Source organism: Bombina bombina, chromosome 8, assembly GCF_027579735.1.
Source record: "Bombina bombina isolate aBomBom1 chromosome 8, aBomBom1.pri, whole genome shotgun sequence".
Taxonomy (NCBI): Eukaryota; Metazoa; Chordata; class Amphibia; order Anura; family Bombinatoridae; genus Bombina; species Bombina bombina.
Genome location: NC_069506.1, coordinates 229,437,954 through 229,458,467, shown reverse-complemented (window position 1 = coordinate 229,458,467; position 20,514 = coordinate 229,437,954).

Here is a 20,514-nt window from a genome sequence, read left to right as displayed (position 1 = left end):
AGTCCTATTTAAAAATAAATACTTACCTATAAAATAAACCCTAAACTAGCTACAATATAATTAATAGTTACATTGTAGCTATCTTAGGGTTTATTTTTATTTTACAGGCAACTTTGTATTTATTTTAACTAGGCACAATAGTTATTAAATAGTTATTAACTATTTAATAACTACCTAGTTAAAATAAAGAGAAATTTACCTGTAAAATAAAACTTAACCTAAGTTACAATTACACCTAACACTACACTACAATTAAATAAATTAATTAAATTAAATACAATTAAATAAAATTATCTAAAGTACGAAACCCCCCCCCCCACTAAATTACAGAAAATAATAAAGAAATTACAAGATTTTTAAACTAATTACACCTAATCTAATCACCCTAACAAAATAAAAAAGCCCCCCCCCAAAATAAAAAAAGCCCTACCCTACACTAAATTACAAATAGCCCTTAAAAGGGCCTTTTGCAGGGCATTGCCCCAAAGTAATCAGCTCTTTTACCTGTAAAAAAAGTACAAATAGCCCCTCAACATTAAAACCCACCCACCACCCACACAACCAACCCTACTCTAAAATCCACCCAATCCCCCCTTAATCAGTCGATAGGATTGAGCTCGCATTGAGCTAGCATTCTATTGGCTGATTGGAACAGCCAATAGAATGCCAGCTCAATCCTATTGGCTGATTGGATCAGCCAATAGGATTGAACTTCAATCCTATTGGCTGATTGCATCAGCCAATAGATTTTTTTTCTACCTTAATTCCGATTGGCTGATAGAATTCTATCAGCCAATCGGAATTGAAGGGACACCATCTTGGATGATGTCACTTAAAGGTGCCGTCATTTAGTAAGAAGACTCCGGATGAAGAGGATGCTCCGCGTCGGATGTCTTGAAGATGGACCCGCTCCGCGCAAGATGGATGAAGATAGAAGATGCTGTCTGGATGAAGCCTTCTGCCCGTCTGGAGGACCTCTTCTGCCCGGCTTGGATGAAGACTTCTGCCCATCTGGAGGACCACTTCTGCCCAGTTGGGTGAAGACATCTCACGGTAGGGTGATCTTCAAGGGGTTAGTGTTAGGTTTTTGTAAGGGGGGATTGGGTGGGTTTTAGAGTAGGGTTGGTTGTGTGGGTGGTGGGTTTTAATGTTGGGGGGGATTTGTACTTTTTTTTTAAAGGTAAAAGAGCTGATTACTTTGGGGCAATGCCCCGCAAAAGGCCCTTTTAAGGGCTATTTGTAATTTAGTGTAGGGTAGGGCTTTTTTTATTTTGGGGGGCTTTTTTATTTTGTTAGGGGGATTAGAGTAGGTGTAATTAGTTTAAAAATCTTGTAATTATTTTATTATTTTCTGTAATTTAGTGGAGGGTTTTTTTTCCGTACTTTAGATAATTTTATTTAATTGTAATTAATTGTATTTAATTTAGTTAATTTATTTAATTATAGTGTTTTACAGGCAACTTTGTATTTATTTTAACTAGGTACAATAGTTATTAAATAGTTATTAACTATTTAATAACTACCTAGTTAAAATAAAGACAAATTTACTTGTAAAATAAAACCTAACCTAAGTTACAATTACACCTAACACTACACTACAATTAAATAAATTAACTAAATTAAATACAATTAATTACAATTAAATAAAATTATCTAAAGTACGGAAAACCCCCCCCACTAAATTACAGAAAATAATAAAGAAATTACAAGATTTTTAAACGAATTTCTCCTAATCTAATCCCCCTAACAAAATAAAAAGGCCCCCCCAAAATAAAAAAAGCCCTACCCTACACTAAATTACAAATAGCCCTTAAAAGGGCCTTTTGCGGGGCATTACTGCAAAGTAATCAGCTCTTTTACCTGTAAAAAAAAGTACAAATACCCCCCCAACATTAAAACCCACCACCCACACAACCAACCCTACTCTAAAACTCACCCAATCCCCCCTTAATCAGCCAATAGGATTGAGCTCGCATTGAGCTCACATTCTATTGGCTGATTGGAACAGCCAATAGAATGCCAGCTCAATCCTATTGGCTGATTGGATCAGCCAATAGGATTTTTTCTACCTAATTTCCGATTGGCTGATAGAATTCTATCAGCCAATCGGAATTGAAGGGACACCATCTTGGATGACGTCACTTAAAGGTACCGTCATTTAGTAAGAAGACTGCGGATGAAGAGGATGCTCCGCGTCGGATGTCTTGAAGATGGACCCGCTCCGCGCCGGATGGATGAAGATAGAAGAAGCCGTCTGGATGAAGACTTCTGCCCGTCTGGAGGACCTCTTCTGCCCGGCTTGGATGAAGAATTCTGCCCATCTGGAGGACCACTTCTGCCCAGTTGGGTGAAGACGTCTCAAGGTAGGGTGATCTTCAAGGGGTTAGTGTTAGGTTTTTGTACGGGGGGATTGGGTGGGTTTTAGAGTAGGGTTGGTTGTGTGGGTGGTGGGTTTTAATGTTGGGGGGTATTTGTACTTTTTTTTACAGGTAAAAGAGCTGATTACTTTGGGGCAATGCCCCGCAAAAGTCCCTTTGAAGGGCTATTTGTAATTTAGTGTAGGGTAGGGCTTTTTTTATTTTGGGGGCTTTTTTATTTTGTTAGAGGGATTATAGTAGGTGTAATTAGTTTAAAAATCTTGTAATTATTTTATTTTTTCTGTAATTTAGTGGGGGTTTATTCGTACTTTAGATAATTTTATTTAATTGTAATTAATTGTATTTAATTTAGTTCATTTATTTAATTATAGTGTAGTGTTAGGTGTTAGTGTAACTTAGGTTAGGTTACTTACCTGTAAAATAAACCCTAAGCGAGCTACAATTTATTTTTATTTTACAGGTATATTTGTATTTATTTTTGCTAGGTAGTTATTAAATAGTTAATAACTATTTAATAACTATTGTACCTAGTTAAAATAAATACAAAGTTGCCTGTAAAATAAAAATAAACCCTAAGATAGCTACAATGTAACTATAAGTTATTTTGTAGCTCGCTTAGGGTTTATTTTACAGGTAAGTATTTAGTTTTAAATAGGAATAATTTAGGTAATTGTAGTAATATTTAAAGTGATGGTAAACTCTCCCCTTTTTAAAATCAGATCTGGAATGTAAGCGCTATTTTAGAAGGAGTTTTATTTATCATGTGCAATGAAGATGCGCTATAACTTAGTTATTAATATAGATATGAAATTCAAATACCCCACGTTACACCACCCACTTCAAAAGTCAATTTTCCTGTCAGCTAAATGATTGAATTACTCTCCAATCAATGCTCTAGCTACAATAAAAGTGCCATATGGGGAGAGCGCTGATTGGACAACAATTCAATCTGTTAGCTCACAGAAAATGTTACTTTTGAAGTGGGCGGAGGAGCATGCAGTATTTGAATTTCATATCTATATTAAAAAGCATGTTATACTGCATCTTCATTACAGCTAATGAATTAAACTCCATCTAAAATAGCGCTTACATTCCAGATCTGATTTTAAAAAGGGGAGAGTTTACCATCACTTTAAGTTAGGGGGGGTTAGGGTTAGACTTAGGTTTAGGGGTTAATAACTTTATTATAGTGGTGGCGACGTCAGATTAGGGGTTAATAAATGTAGTTAGGTTGCGGTGACATTGGGGGCAGCAGATTAGGGGTTAATAAATATAATGTAGGGTTCGGCGATGTTGGGGGCAGCAGATTAGGGGTTCATAACTATAATGTAGGTGGCGGCGGTGTCCGGAGCGGCAGATTAGGGGTTAATAATATAATGCAGGTGTCGGCGATGTCAGGGGGCAGCAGATTACGGGTTAATAAGTGTAATATTAGGGCTGTTTAGACTCGGGGTTCATGTTAGGGTGTTAGGTGTAGACATAAAAAGTATTTCCCTATAGGAATCAATGGAGCTGCGTTAGGAGCTTTACGCTGCTTTTTTGCAAGTGTTAGGTTTTTTTTCAGCTGGCTCTCCCCCATTGATCCCTATGGGGAAATCGTGCACAAGCATGTTTAGCCAGCTCACCGCTAACGTAAGTAGCGCTGGTATTGAGGTGAGATGTGGAGCTAAATTTTGCTCTTCGCTCACTTTTTTGCGGTTAACGCCGGGTTTCTAAAAACCCGTAATACCAGTATTGTCTGTAAGTGAGCGGTGAGCATGAACTGCTCATTAGCACAGCACCCCTGTTAACACAAAACTCGTAATCTAGGTGACAGTTCTTTAAAATAAAATGGGATATAAACTAAACACAATAACTACACTTTGCACATATTACCAAGCTTCAATAGGTATGTGGGAACTTACTTTGGATTTCTTTCCTAAGATATGGAGAGTCCACGACTTCATTCCAATTACTAATGGGAATATCACTCCTGGCCAGCAGGAGGAGGCAAAAAGCACCACAGCAAAGCTGTTAAAGGGACACTGAACCCAAACATTTTCTTTCCTGATTCATATAGAGTATGACATTTTAAGCAAATTTCTAATTTACTCCTATTATCAAATTTTATTCATTCTCTTGGTATCTTTATTTGAAATGCAAGAATGTAAGTTTAGATGCCTTCTTTTTCAAATAAAGATAGCAAGAGAATAAAGACAAATTGATCATAGGAGTAAATTAGAAAGTTGCTTAAAAATGCATGCTCTATCTGAATCACGAAAGAAAAAAATTGGGTTCAGTGTCCCTTTAAGTTTCACTCCCCTACGTTTAATCCCCAGTCATTCTCTTTGCCTCTGTCAATGGAGGAGGTGAAGTTTGGTGTCTGAAGAAATAAATTCCTTTTTCGGGTACTTTTCCCTGCAAGCAAGGATTTGGGTTTTGCTGAGTCCACGTCAATCACTTCAGTAGAGTAGTGGTGGCTTTTAAGCAGTTAGGAAGTTGTGAGGTAGTCCTTGCTTTGTTTCCTAACACATTGCTGCCCATGATAAAGAAAGCCAGAGTTGGTTACTCTGTTCTTTCTTTTTCTACAGGTCTCTGTAAGGAGTATGTGTCCTTTCACGCCTTGTGAGCTGTCTTCCTGCTGGACAGCTAGACTGCAGGTAAGTGCTTTTGTCTTCTTGGTTTTGGAGACTTGCACTTCAGAAGAATATATCATATGCAGTAGATAGGGACATTTTTAAAATCCTTTATACAGGATTTTCTTTGGCAGTGGGCAGGCACATTATGTATGTTGAGACAAGGGGGCCTGTATATTGCGATATTGCGGATCATGTCCACTGCACATCGATAAATGCTGACAGCATACGCTCTCTGCATTTATCATTGCACTAGCAGTTCTGGTGAACTGCTGGTGCAATTCCGCCCCCTGCAGATTCGCGGCCAACACGGGGCATCAAGCTCTATACAGAGCTTGATAAATATGCCCCTAGGAGTTAATCTTCCCTTTATTGGGATGTTTTTCCTCTTTGGGCAAATTTTGTTGAAATACTTCATTAGTATGTGTGTGGCTTATGTTTTATACAGGGATTTATGTATAAACTTAAAATTTGGCAGTTGGTTTTCTTTGCTTGCTTAGCTAGAACAGGCTAACTGACAAACTGCTTGAATTTCAGTCTCTTCAGTGTCAATCTACTATATGATCGTTTTAGAGGCTTCTTGCAGCCAAATTATGTATACGTGTTACGGTAAGGCACCTCAGGCTGTCTGAGGTGTAAGAGGCCTGATTGGTTTATCATTTTAAAGAATTTTTGCATAACGTTAAGCAACTTTGGTATTAAAAATTCTTAAAGTGACAGTGTATTTAAGAAAATTCTACAATTTGGGGAATTTTTTATTTTAGTATTATGGACATGGACCAAGACTCTGTGTCTTTTGACAAATGCTTGTTATGCCTAGAGGAACAAATTGTTTTGCCTATGCAATTATGTGCTGCATGCTTAGCTAGAACACTTCAATTTAAAGATAAATTGTTGTCCTCTGAGCCCAATGTCTCTCAGGATGATGCTGTTCAGGCAATGCCACAGCTTTCTCCTCATAAATCCTAAGCCTCTATGGCGTCACATACAGTGCCCTGCAGTTCCTCTCAGCCTCCTGGAGGAGTTTATTTGCCTGCAGATTTTGCTGCACAGGTATCTTCTGCGGTATCTGTGGCATTATCTTCTTTTCCTATGCTGGGAAAACGCAAGAGGAAATTAGACATTCAGATAGCAAGGTTTCTGTTCCACCAACTGCTACATATTGGCTACTTTGGACGACTCTGATACTTCTGTCATTGTCAACCCTAAGAAGTCTAGTAAACTTAATAAATACTATGATGTTCCATTCTCTGTGGAAGTGTTTCCTGTTCCAGACCGGGTGACAGAGATTATTTCACAGGAATGGGAGAAGCCAGGGATACCTTTCTCCCCGTCTCCCATCTTTAAAAAGATGTTTCCTGTTGCTGATTCCATTAAAGATTCATGGCGCATGGTGCCTAAACTAGAAGGGGCTATTTCTACTCTAGCTAAGAGAACTACAATCTCTATAGAGGATAGCTGCTCCTTTAAGGATCCCATGGACAAAAAGCTGGAGGTTTATTTGAAAAAGATGTATCTTCATCAAGGTCTTCAATGGCAACCTTCAGTTTGTATTGCCACAGTAGCAAGTGCGGCATCTTATTGGTGCAACGCCTTGTCTGAATAATTTTAGTAGAGACTTAATTGGAGGAGATCCAAGATAGGATTAAGGCTGTCAAACTAGCCAATTCCTTTATTTCCGATGCTAACATGCAAATTATTAGACTGGGAGCCAAGATGTCTGACTTCACTGTCTTAGCCAGCAGGGCTTTGTGGTTAAAATCTTGGTCAGCTGATGTTACCTCCAAGTCCAAGCTTCTGGCGCTTCCTTACAAGGGTAAGACCTTGTTTGGACCTGCTCTAGCAGAAATCATTTCTGATATTATGGGTGGAAAAGGGTCTTTTCTACCACAAGACAAGAAGAACAGACCTAAAGGATGTCAAAGTAATTTTTGTTACTTTCGTAACTTCAAAAGTCAAAAGTTTTCCTTTCCCTCTTCCAAGCAGGAACAGTCCAAGTCTTTTTGGAAGCCCAATCAGTCTTGGAATAAGGGGAAGCAATTATTATTATTATTATCAGGTATTTGTAGAGCGCCAACAGATTCTGCAGCGATCCATATCTTAGGAAAGCAATCAAAGAAACCCTCAGCTGAGTCGAAGTCAGCATGAAGGGCTGGCCCCCGTTTCGGAATTGGATCAAGTGGGGGGCAGACTTTCCCTGTTTTGCCAAGCATGGATATGAGATGTCCCAGATCCTTTGGCTGTGGACATAGTATCTCAGGGTTACAAAATAGAATTCAAAACTTTCCCTCCCAGGGGTAGATTCCACCTCTCAAGATTGTCTGCAGACCAGGTAAAAAGAGAGGCATTCTTGAACTGCGTTCAGGACCTTTTCTCCTTGGGAGTGATTATTAGAGTTCCAGAAAGGGAACAGGGTCTAGGATTCTATTAAAATCTGTTCGTGGTTCCCAAAAAAAGAGGGAACTTTTCAACCCATTTTCGACCTAAAGTGCCTCAACAAGTTTTTCAGGGTACCGTCCTTCAAAATGGAAACCATTCGTTCCATTCTACCTTTGGTCCAAAAGGGTCAGTTCATGATGACTGCAGACCTGAAGGACGCGTATCTTCATGTTCCCACCTTAGGAAAGAAAAAAAAATTATGCTTACCTGATAAATTTCTTTCTTTCTGGAAATGGAGAGTCCATGACCCCACCCTTTATTAAGACAGTTATTTTTGACAAAACCTCAGGCACCTCTACACCTTTGTGTTATTCCTTTTCCATTTCCCTTCGGTCGAATGACTGGGGATTAGGGGTAGGGGAGTGACACTTAACAGCTTTGCTGTGGTGCTCTTTGCCTCCTCCTGCTGGCCAGAAGTGTTATTCCCACCAGTAATTGGAATGACGTTGTGGACTCCATATTGGGAAAGAAAAGAAATTTATCAGGTAAGTATGAATTTTGTTGTTTCTCTTTCTGTCCCAGCAAGTTCTGAATAATTTTCTGTAAGATATAATTATATCTCAGAGTCTCCCTTTGTCTTATCAAGACCCCAACCCCTGTGTTAATTTACGATCACCTAAATACTCCTTGCAAGTCCTTAACCCATAGTACCAAGAGATAGAAGGCACCAGAAGGAGGAGTGGGGGAAGGGGGTCTTTAGATCACTACATTCTTTAGCACACACAGATGTTACACAACGAAAGAACATTTCAGATTAATCCTATCAATGCTGAGACACCATACCACCGCTATTTTGTATACACTTCCTCAGTTGGTTTACCAACTATCCTCCAATCATACCACCTCTGCTGGGTAGCTATTCCAGGTATTAACTACTCCTCATGAGTGTATCATGACACCTCCCCCTTTAAGATGGTGGAGAGAGGGGGTCAGCCCATGCTGAGCCCCTATGTCTACATGAACATAATACATAATACCAGATCTGCCCATTTCACGCACACTCTGCGTTCATTCACCACTTCAGCTGTTAGCATCAGCTGGCATAATTACTCTCGTAGAAAGCCCTCTCTTACTGGATATCACACTCTCCTTGCTCTCACACTCACTCGTGAAGGGATCCAGAGCCCCCTCAGGATTACTTACTAGGGGACTAAGGGCAATCCTTACGGATATTAGGCCAGATAGTCCACTGTTCACATCTACCCCTGTATACTGTGTAGGTATAGCAGGATCACTTATCACTGTAGCTGCTGGGCTCACAAATTCTCTATCCAGGGCACACACAACTATGGGAGAGTTGTAGGGAGAAGTCCCATCTCCCTCCCCCCTTTTTCCCCATATGTTATCATTGTAGGGTGGGCTTACAGACACACCTAAGGTCCCATGCTGTCCTACCCTCTGGAACAGGGCAGAGGGTACTATGGCCTCTAACCCAGCTGTGCCACTAACTCCTACTTGCCTATGCAATGCTGTTTCAGAGACAAACTGGCACATACCTGTCGGCTATTCTCCTTGCCAACTGCTTAGCTGAGCCTGACATCCCTCACTAAGAGTGCATTTTACCGCAGGGCACACCAGAGAAGAAGTCTCTTCTCCTGCCCCCTGTTCACCACACTCAGGCACCAGACATGTCACATTAGCCACCGTACCCCACTCCACACATCCTACCTTTTCCTGGGGTATAGCAATCCCAGTTCCCAGTGTCCCTTCACTAGGTTCTGGCACTGAACACTCAATACTTTTCTCTCCCTCTTGGGCATGCATACTGTTTCAAACATAGAGAGGTACATACACTCAGTCTGCCCTTCTGCCCAGCCCTGCTGCCCACTCACATTTCCACACAATACACCAGGAACCACATGCTCACAGCAACCAGGAACCTTTAGGGCATCCTTCTCTCTCTGCCCTCCACTCTCACTCCTAAGCAGGGGTAAACCAAGCTCTCCCATCAGCCCCTCTACTCTAGGGACTGGCATTTGGCACATATTTCATCAATGGCAGTATATCCCTTTTCACTGGAACAAGACATAACTGTTTCAAGCTCAGGTAAATGTACATTAACCCTAGGCTCTCCCTCCCAGCAACCATATTCAAGAGTCTCCTTTTGTCTTGTCAAGAACGCAGCTCCTGTGTTAATTTACGAACACCTAAATACTCCTTGCAAGTCCTTAACCCACAGTACAAAGAGATAGCAGACATTAACAGTATCCTCCGTAGGTTTTTCAAGAGAAAATTGCCTAGAGAGAGCATCTGCCTTTTTATTCTTGGAGCTAGGCAGGTAGGATAAGTTAAAGTTGAATCTGGAAAAGAAAAGTGACCACCGGGCTTGCTGGGCATTAAGTTGTTTGGCATGCAAGTATCCTCATACAAAGAGAGAAGCGCTCTACCAGGAACAAACAACAGCTCATCAGCTAGTTCTATGGTGATTTACCACCAATGAGCAGCCTCTTTTAGACCAGTGTGCTTTTCACAGAGGAAAACTTTCCTGGAGCATATCAGTCCCGCCAAGTAAAATCAGTCCAGCCCCGAAATACCAGGCAATTTTCCTCTGAGCAAGGAACATGACAACCCCAGACAATCGTTTCGGCCTCCTATGGGCCTCATCAGTGAGGTGCAGCCACATTCCTCTAAGCACACTGGGCAAGGAGTATACGCCTGGTTTCCCCCATCACCCATAGGAAGACTTCCCCAGGGTCCTAGTAATTTGCATACGAAGAGAGAAGCGCTCTACCAGGAATGAACAACAGCTCATCAGCTAGTTCTATGGTGATTTACTACCCAGGAACAGCCTCTTTTAGACCAGTGTGCTTTTCACAGCCGAAAACTTTTCTGAAGCGTATCAGTCTGATCCCGCCAATTAAGGTCAGTCCAGCCCCGAAATACCAGGCAAATATCCTCAAGCAGGTGTCTCTATTAAGTTAGGGCTAACTTGATAGCTGGAAGCTCTCCATTTGCAACATCCTAATTCTTTTCAGCATTAGAAAATTTCTTTGAGAAGAATGCTACAGGATGCATTTTCTCAGATTTAGGATTTCTCTTAGAAAGGATAGCCCCTGCAGCCACATCTGAAGTGTCAACCTCCAAGATGCATTGAAGGGAAGGATCTGGATGTTAAAGAATTGGGGCAGTAATAAAAAGCTGTTTTAGTTTTTTGAAGGCTTCTGTGGCTTCTTTAGGCAATTTTTTGCTGGAAGTAGATTTCATAGTGAGAGCTACAATAGGTGCAGTAATGGAAGAAAAACCCAGAATGAAGCATCTATAATTGGTTGAAATGACCATGAATTGTTGTATCTCTTTCAGAGAGTTAGGCTGAGGCCATTGCTAGATAGCGGTCAACTTTGTGGGATCCATAGTAAATCCAGAGGATGAAATTATGTAATCCAGAAACGGAATTGAAGCTTGGTGAAACAGGCATTTCTCCAGCTTGGCATTCAATTGGTTCTCCCGGAGCCTTTGTAGTGCTGGTGTTCGGACACATCTTTGGAATATATGAGTATATCATCTAAATAAATGATAACACATTTGTTAATATATTATTATTATCGGTTATTTGTAGAGCGCCAAAGGATTCCGCAGCGCTAATATAGTCCTGAAACATTTAATTTACGAAGTGTTGAAATACAGTGGGAGCATTACAGAGTCCAAAGGGCATTACTTGGTATTCGAAATGGCCTAAACGACTGTTGAAGGCTGTCTTCCACTCATCTCCTTTCTTTATGAGTATAAGATTGTAAGCTTCACAGAGGTTACGTTTGGTGAATATTGTGGCTCCTCTTAGATAGTCAAAAAGTTCTAGGATGAGTGGAAGAGGGTAAGAATCCTTGACTGTGATACAATTCAACTCCCGATAATCAATGCAGGGTCTGAGACCCCCATCCTTCTTTTCAACAAAGAAGAACCCTGCCCCAGCAGGCAAATAAGATGGGAGGATAAATCCTAGCTCCAAATTTTCTTTGATATACTCCAGGGCCCGAGATTTAGTTTGATAAATAGGAAAGGTTTACCCTTTAGGAACTGGAGCTCCGGGTAACAAATTAATAGTACAGTCTAATTCACAATGTAGAGGTAGAATTCTGCGTTCTATTTGGAAAACACATATTGAAAAGCTGTATACATATCTGGTATTGTTTTGGGGAAGATAGAAGCAAGCAAGGTAGTAGAATACTTCTTACTAAGACATGAAAAACAGGGGTTAAAGCGAGTATCACCCAAGGATGATAATTCTACTGTAATCCAGGAAAAGACAGGATTGTGAAGTTGAAGCCATGGGAGGCCTAGAATGACTGAAACATTGGGTGAAGAGACTAAATAAAAAGTTAAGAATCTGAACAGTAGAGGTCAGGAGTTTGGTTTGCGTGGTAATCAGACCTGATCCTAGTGGTTGTCCTGAAATAGTTGAAATCTGTGAGGTGGAGATTTCGCTTGAACTGGTAGACCTGGCATAGTGGCAAAGGTGACCTCCATGAAGACTCCAGCAGCCCCTGAGTCAATTAAAGCAGCATGGATAGTGGCAAAGCAAAGAGTAAGATGTACTAATATTCTGGATTTTGTGGGGGTGTTTTAGGTGTCTGACTTAATTCTGCAGAATTATGCCCTGGCTTTTTCCTGAACTATTTGGACAGTCCTTGAGGAGGTGACCCTGTAGGCCACAATATAAACAGAGGCCAAGTTTTCTTCTGCATAATCTTTCAGAATCAGAGAGACAAATGGATCTGATTTCCATAGGTTCCTCAGAGTGGGGAGAGGTAACTGTGGAAGGTGGAGAGCTGAAGCGGGCAGCTAAGCATACTCAAGGTTTATAAGTCTTTCAGCTGTGATCCTTTTCCATCTGTCTTTCCAAATGGCGTGAGTCAAGTTTAATACAAAGTGAAATAAATCCTTCTAGTGAGTCAGGAATGTCTCTGTACAGCAGTTCATCTGTGATGCATTCACAGATCCCTCAACGAAATGCAGCTTTCAGGGCATTGGTATTCCAGTATATTTCTGCTGCCAAGGTACGGAATTCAACAGCATATTCAGCTACAGACTGTGTACCCTGCTGTAATTCCAGGAGAGAATGTTCTGCAGAGGATACTCTACCAGGTTTATAAAAAACGGCTTGTAAGGCAGTGAGGAATGACTTAGAAATCCGTAGTACTGGGTCATTCTTTTCCAAAAAAGGAGAAACCCAGGAGAAAGCCTTCCCCTATGTTAGTGAGATGATAAAAGATATTTGCTCATCAGAAGTAGAAAAGGTCTGAGGACGACACTTATTAAGAAAACCCCTGCACTCATCTGGAGTACCGTCAAATTTCTCAGGAAGGGGTAAATTAGGACCAGGAGCATGAACTGTGAGAGGAGAGGTTGGTTGGAAAGAAGCTGCGGTAGCTTGGCTGCTTGGCAGATAGACTTAAGTATATCAGCTAATTGATCCATTTTCGAATCCAAAGTCTCTAAATGTGCAGCATGAGCTCCAAGCAACTGCCCCTGATGAGTTACTGCCTTAGTCACTTCCTCAGGGTCCACATTATTTGACCCATGCATAATGTCATGGGTAGTTTACTGTCTATCCAGGAAGGGACCCTAAGGTTGAGAAAGGGATTTAAGTAACACAATCCCAGCATGGAGGGTAGGACCCAGGAAGTGACAAAAATAGTAGTTGAGAGGATAAGGCAAAAGCAGAGTCGATATCCAAGCCAGGCGTCAGCAACCTGTGGGCAAAGACAGTACAAAATTGTCAGGCAAAGAAAAACACAGTTCAGGCAAATGGTCAAAATGCTTCCATGCATGTAACACACCCATGAATAAATCCTATACACAGGAAATTACAGGAAGCAGGAAGCTTGCTTAAATAGGCTGTAGATTGCATAACTACCTGCAGGTGGAGCCAGAGAGTGAGCCAGAGCAGGTAGAAGAATAAGTAGATTAAATGCTGAGCCAGAGTCCTCCAGTGGCTCAGAGGAAAAGCAACCGGGCTGAGACCAGAGGGCCCCAGATCAACTCCAGGCACAGGTACTAACAAACCATGACCTTTTTCCTTCCTGACATGGCCCCACCAACAAAACAGCTACACCAACCTCCTGAGTCCCTTATACATAGCCACAAATGTTGGGAGGTAAAGGTAAATCATAGTGGATAGTCACATGCTGGAACAAATCAGCTATTGTAATCAAAATAAACTAAATTCTCTATAGAGCAGCAAGCTAAACCAATAAAAGGCAGGAGGGCGCAACTGGTCAATAGTCATTTTTAGCAGGCCCCCCATTCCTCCAAAGTGAATAAAGTATAATTTAGAAATATAGATGAGGTTGCTGATCAGGAATCAATATTAAATCAGAAAGAATGGAAATATCTTGCCAATGAAGAACCAAAAATGGCCATATACTACCACCTACCAAAGATCCAAAAACAACTGGAAAATCCCCCTGGTAGGCCAATTATTTCAGGTATAGAATCCCTCACAGCCAGGGTATCTGAATATGTGGATGTATTTTTAAAACCCATGGTGCTTGATCTAAGATCATATTTAAGAGATACCCCACATCTATTACAGATTCTTGAAAATTTAGAATGGAAACCCACCTATATGTGGGCAACTTTAGATGTTTCAGCCCTTTATGACAAAGGGATTAGTGCAATTAAACAATCTATGATGAGGGATAGCGACATACATGAGAAACAAAGAGAGTTCTTATTAGAATCTATACTAATTATACTTCAGAAAAATGATTTTCTATTTGAAGATACATTTTATCTACAAACACATGGTACGGCCATGGGAACAATATTCGCTCCGAACTTTGCTAATTTGTATATGGGTGCTTTTGAGCTAGATCAGATTTATGAGGGAAAAGCATTCCAGAACAATAACATCAAATTTTGGCAAAGATTTATTTGGGATGGTAATAGTGACTCATGGGCAGACTATGTTATCAGTTTAAATAACAACAACATGAATCTAAAATTCACTCAAAATAACAACAAATCTCAAATTGATTTCCTAGATGTCACCCTACATGCTCTGGATGACACTATATTTAGTAAACTTTATAGGAAGGAAATGGACACTAATGGCTATCTAGACGCCAGGAGTGGCCACCATCCAAAGTGGATATAGAATATTCCCTTTGGCCAATTCCAGAGGTTAAAACATAATTGTACCAAGACAGAGGATTTCGAGGAAGAAGCAGGAAAATTAAGTGACAAATTTACAGAGAAGAAATACCCTGAGAAAACAGTTAAGGAAGCCTACAAGAGAGTACAATCATTAGATAGAAAAACCCTCATTAATGGAAAATATATAAGAACTTCAGAGAGTGATATACTCAGTGACACTACTGAAATAAGTAAAACAAACAAATTATGTAAAAACCAGAAAAAGAATAAGAACAGTAGAATTAAATTTGTCACCACTTTTAGTGACGGTTTATGGAGAATAAAAAACATAATGAAAAAACATTGGTCTGTATTAAAAAAAGATCGCCTGTTGAAAGATATTAAAGGTGAAAACCTAATATTACTTTCAAGAAAAACTTGAATTTAATGAACATGCTCACACCGAGCACATTGAGGACAGATAAAAATAAGAATAAGATACAGAACAAAAGTCTAATAAACCTAACATGGTTCTATAAATGTCCAAATATAAAAAGAAGATGCGCTAAAAAAAGCAGAACCGTTCATATATGGGAATACTATAAATTTATTAAGTATATCCTTAAAGGTCTAAACTCATAAAATTAAGACTCAGAAAATTATGCCTCAGAAAATTTATAATCAAAGCGTATTTACTAATTTATTAAACATAGTCAGATATATCACATAGAGAAATATAACATTAATATTCTAGCAGTGGAAAAGGTTAAAACAACAAATAAAACCAACAAAATTCACATATAAAAAAGATAAGGATTTAATGCTGGAGATCTCAATGATGGTTCAAAATAAAGTTCAAAAACCTTTATGTATCAATAAGGTAGAAAACCTGCAATTTCCCAATGCTTCTTGGGGTTCTCTTACCCCGGAGATGTCAAAGATCTTGTAGGATCATTAAGCGTTAAGAGAGTTCACGGAACAATGCACTAAACAAAGAATCTGTACCTGAAATTGCAGGTTTACTACCTTATTGATACATAAAGGTTTTTGAACTTTATTTTGAACCATATTTGTCTCGTGGAATGATCATTGAGATCTCCAGCATTAGTTCCTTATCTTTTGTCATATGTGAATTTTGTTTTATTTGTTAGTTTGACCTTTTCCACCGGTGGAATATTAATGTTATATTTCTGTATGCAATATATCTGACTATTTTTAATTAATTAGTAAAAACACTTGGATTATTAATTTTCTGAGGCATAATTTTCTGAGTTTTAATCTTATGAGTTTAGATCTTTTAGGATATACTTAATAAGTTTATAGTATTCCCATATATGAACGGTCATGCTTTTTTTTAGCGCATCTTCTTTTTACATTTGGATTCTTGATTAGGATTGGTTGCCGGGGTCATTCCTCTTAGAAGTTGCTAACCGTTCCTTTCCTGTACCAATAGATTAACTTGTTTTCTTTTAGGTTTCTATAAATGTCACAGAAAAAAATTGTTTCTGCTGTGACCATGTTCATAAAAATAAGAAATTTAACAGATTTGCAGATGTTAACACAAAAGGGGAAACATTTCATATAAAAAATATGTTAAACTGCAAATCTGATTACGTTGTTTATTTACTTGAATGTACATGTGCTAATCCTATGAGGTATATAGGATGCACAAAAAGAGGCCTAAAAATCTGATGCCTAGGAGCATATGAAAAATATAGAAGCGGGTCTGTTGAAAACTCCACTAATAAATCACTTTACCAAATATCATAATAAAAATAAATCTGAATTCTACATAAAAGCAATAGAACAAGTGAAACAAGGTAAAAGGGGAGGTAGCACGCTTGAAGACCTGCGTAAAAGAGAAACATATTGGATTTATACCATTAGAACCAGCAGGTCATAACAAATACATTGACCTGGCTGCCTTTCTATGAGATGTAATTCTTTATGCATGTAGAACCCCTGTAATGTAATATAATTAACAAGTTATAACTTTTACAACATAGACACCTTTTTGTATACAATGTTACACTAACAAGATCAATGAATATATAGAAGTGTTTATATGGGGGACATATATAGTGTCTTTTCTGAATTGCTCTTTAGATCAAATAGAGCCTTGGCTAATAAGTGATTAAAACAACTAGAGTGTTTTTTTTGTTTTTGTTTTTTTATTGTGGACCAATACACTATACCCTCATATATATAAACTTATTTGCATAACGTCATCAACATTGATTAATTTATACTATGAATGTGGGAGAAATATATCTTATACCAGGTTCCCCATACACAATGGAAAAAATATATATATATTATATGTGTGTGTGTTTTTACAGATAGAGACAACAAATGCCAATTACAGTATCTGTTAATTACAAAAAATATCTTTGGTACAAGCAGAGAGAAAAATAATTTATTATATCTAAAAGGGCAATCACCACTTATGTAAATAGACCAATATACTGCAAAACAGGAAATTGGGTATATAAAATATAATTCATTATTTATACTTACTCTGTTAAGCAATATATTCAGTATGACGGTGTATGTCATTTTTATTTTTATATCATACACAGTGTGTTCATACTTTGAAACCAGCCCATCTATGTAAAAAGACAAGATGCGTGCGTACATATACTTTTAAATCTTTTATGTTCTTAGTAAATTTTAAATTTTCTATGTCAGGGGGCGCAATCAACTTTGCTATTAACCAAAATGGCCACTCTTCAGCACCAGAAATTGACAGCATATAAACAGAGAGAGGAGGGGGGCGGCCCCTACCTCTGAAGAAGCAGCCAATAGCGATGTGAAATGCGTCAGGCCCCACCCCCGCCATACGTAGCACGAGATTCAAACGAAATAGCGTCCCTTCAGCTTTTGTGTGTCACTACACTTTCAGTGCTGAACCGCTCATGCTTTTAAGGGCTTTGATTTCTACAAAGTCTTTTATATCTTCCACTCGCAATTGTGGCATTAATTGCAGCATTTTCGCAATATACAACAAAGGCTTTTGTTTTATTTTATTTTGGTTGTCATTTTATGAGTGTATTTTGTACAAAGTCTATGTGGATAATAAAACTTATATATTTTTTTTAACATATTAAGGCATACAAGTATTTTTCTGGGTACTGTTAAAACCCCCTTAGATCCACTCCCACCCTTGAGTCATCTCATGCTCTAACCCTGTGAACATTAACCTTGAGCTTCACTGAATCTCACTCATCAAGCCAGTATCCACACCAGGGATTTGGAGAGGAAGGAGAAAGGTGATCACGTTTTGGTGTTTGACACTACCCACGCTTTGCAGATATCTCATAACTTTCTGAGGTCAAACCAGGTGAGTGTTTTTCTTACTGTTGCACACCACACATGCAAATTGGTTGAAACGCTCTACACTAGGAGCACCCCCTGTGCACTTGTCCCTATTCTGTTTTTCTAGATCCATTTTGGAGGATACTCTTCTGGAGGCTATTCTCTTCTGGGGACTGAGCAGCACAACTTGGGGAATACTCAGGAACAAGTTACAGACAAACAGAGAAAGACTGATATCTGTGAACTGGCCATGCCTTTGCTTTGTTTTATTAACTGTAGAGACTATAGCTACATTTGTAGCATTGGATCAGTGCTGAATCATTCTAAAAAAATTTTGTGGGCCTATATATTATCAATATAGTGGTGCTTTTTAATATACACATTTGCCCTTTGTAATAGTCATTTTCGCTTTGCGCTGAAACAGTACATATATATATATATATATATATATATATATATATATATATATATATATATATATAATCTAAAGCAGGCATGCACTCACTGGAAATTTTAAATTGCGCACAGAAAAAAAACATGCAGTGACGTTTCGTGGATCTCCCTCCTTCATCAGACCAAGTAAAAGTGATCAAACAAGACAAACAATTTAACAGGTGTATGACCCCTCCCCCTAATCAAAGAAGAACTGCCCCAACTTCCAACAACCAGACATTTCATAATGCAGTGTCAATACAAAAAACTTCAAATATCAATCCAGATAAACCATAAAAGTTATGAGATATAAATTGTAAATTGTAAATTATTTAAATCCATATTATTCAATGTGTGTTAAAAGTAAATTAAATTAGAATAGAGCCATAACTGAGGATAATCTACCCCGCCTCTTACTCATGAATGAATTAAATCAATTTATACTACCTCAAGTTCAATTGCAGTTCACATAGTGCTATTCGCATAAAGAGTAACTTCTTTCTAAAACCTAATGAAAGCATTCACTGTCGGCTAGATTACAAGTGTTGTGGTACGGCTATTACCACTGAAAAATTGGCCATTGTGCTGGCATGGCCAGTAATGCATATTACGAGTCGCGGCGGTATAGTTATACAGCAAGCATTTTAGCCTGTAATGCAACGTCTATTCCGCCCTCAAAAGAGTAATGTTTAAATGCAGGATTTTCCATAGCTCCGTATTACAGGTTGTCGGTCTGGCTAAAATGCTTGCGTTACGCCTATACCGACACAAGTCATTCCGCCATCTGAGAGCAGTAGTTATGGATTTTGCAAAACAAAATGTTTTAGAAAACTCATAATCAAAATGTTACAAAGTAAACTAATACCCATAAACTACCTATTAACCTCTAAACTGCAGCCCTCCTGCATCGCAAACACTATATTAAACTTATTAACCTTTAATTTGCCGCCCACCCACATCGCGACAATTAAATAAACCTATTAACCCCCTAATCCTCCGCCCCCGACATTGCCGACACTAAATAAACCTATTAACCTCTAAACCGCTGGCCCCCCCACATAGCAAAACACTAAATTAAACTATTAACCCCTAAACCTAACACCCCCCTAACTTAAAATTAAAATTACAATATAACTATTTGTAAATAAATAAAAACTTAGCTGTGAAATAAAACACTAAGTTTAAACTATAAATTAACCTAACATAACTATTCTAATAAAATGAAAAAAACTACCAATTAAAAATACTAAATTACATGATTAAAAATCGAAATTACAAATTTAAAATTAACTAATACTACTAAAAAATAAAAAAAATCTAAGATTAATAAAAATAATAAAGTCAAAGCTGAGTTTGAGTGATACAGTTCAATAAATCTATATTTCACACTGCTTTACACTAATACCTTCACTCCCCTAATAATCTGTTTTACAGATGCTGAGCCAATATTAAAATACCTTTGGCTTACCCTTTATGGTCATCTTTATCCTTTATGGTATCGGTGCCGTTGAGTTTGCTGCAGTGTAGAGGGGTCCCGTATCCTTACGGTGTGCAAACTGTAGTCTGCTGCTCTGCTCTTGCCAGTGTCAGCATCTCCTTCTTCCACATGCGGCAATACCAGACGCTCCGGATGACATCAGCGTAGGGGGAGGAGGTAGTGGCCGGGTAGTGCAGCGGTCATCTGCAATAAGGTGCGAATCCAAACTGGATCAAGATAAGGCAAATGAAGAAAAGAGATTGGCTCCTCAAGTCAAAGTAAAACATCCATTTATTAGAACATAGTTTAAAAACAGATAGGAAGCTCCAAAAACAGAACAAGACTCGTAGTGGGCACAGCACTAATGGGCTTACGCGTTTCGGCTGTCAAGCCGTAGTCATAGCCTGTTAGTGCTGTGTTAACTACACATATTTAAAATACAAGTATCTTGCTGATTGGCTCTGCAGATACCCTAATTAAAACAAACATACACCCACTACAATTTAACCCTTATGGCCTGAAGGTACCAATGCAATAGGCAAAACACAAATCTGAATGTTATGAGAACAGTGATACACATGTTGTAAAAAGAAAAAGAAAGAAAAGAAACAAAAAGAAAAAAATATTATTTACAGACTGGAAATATGTTTAGCTACAGGAAAACTCCTAACAAGTTTCAATTTAAATAGAAATAGACTAAGAGGATCAAGTAAGAACAACATAAAAAGCAATAGAGGCAAAAATTGATACATTCTTATTATTTTTTGTTAGCCATTATCATTTG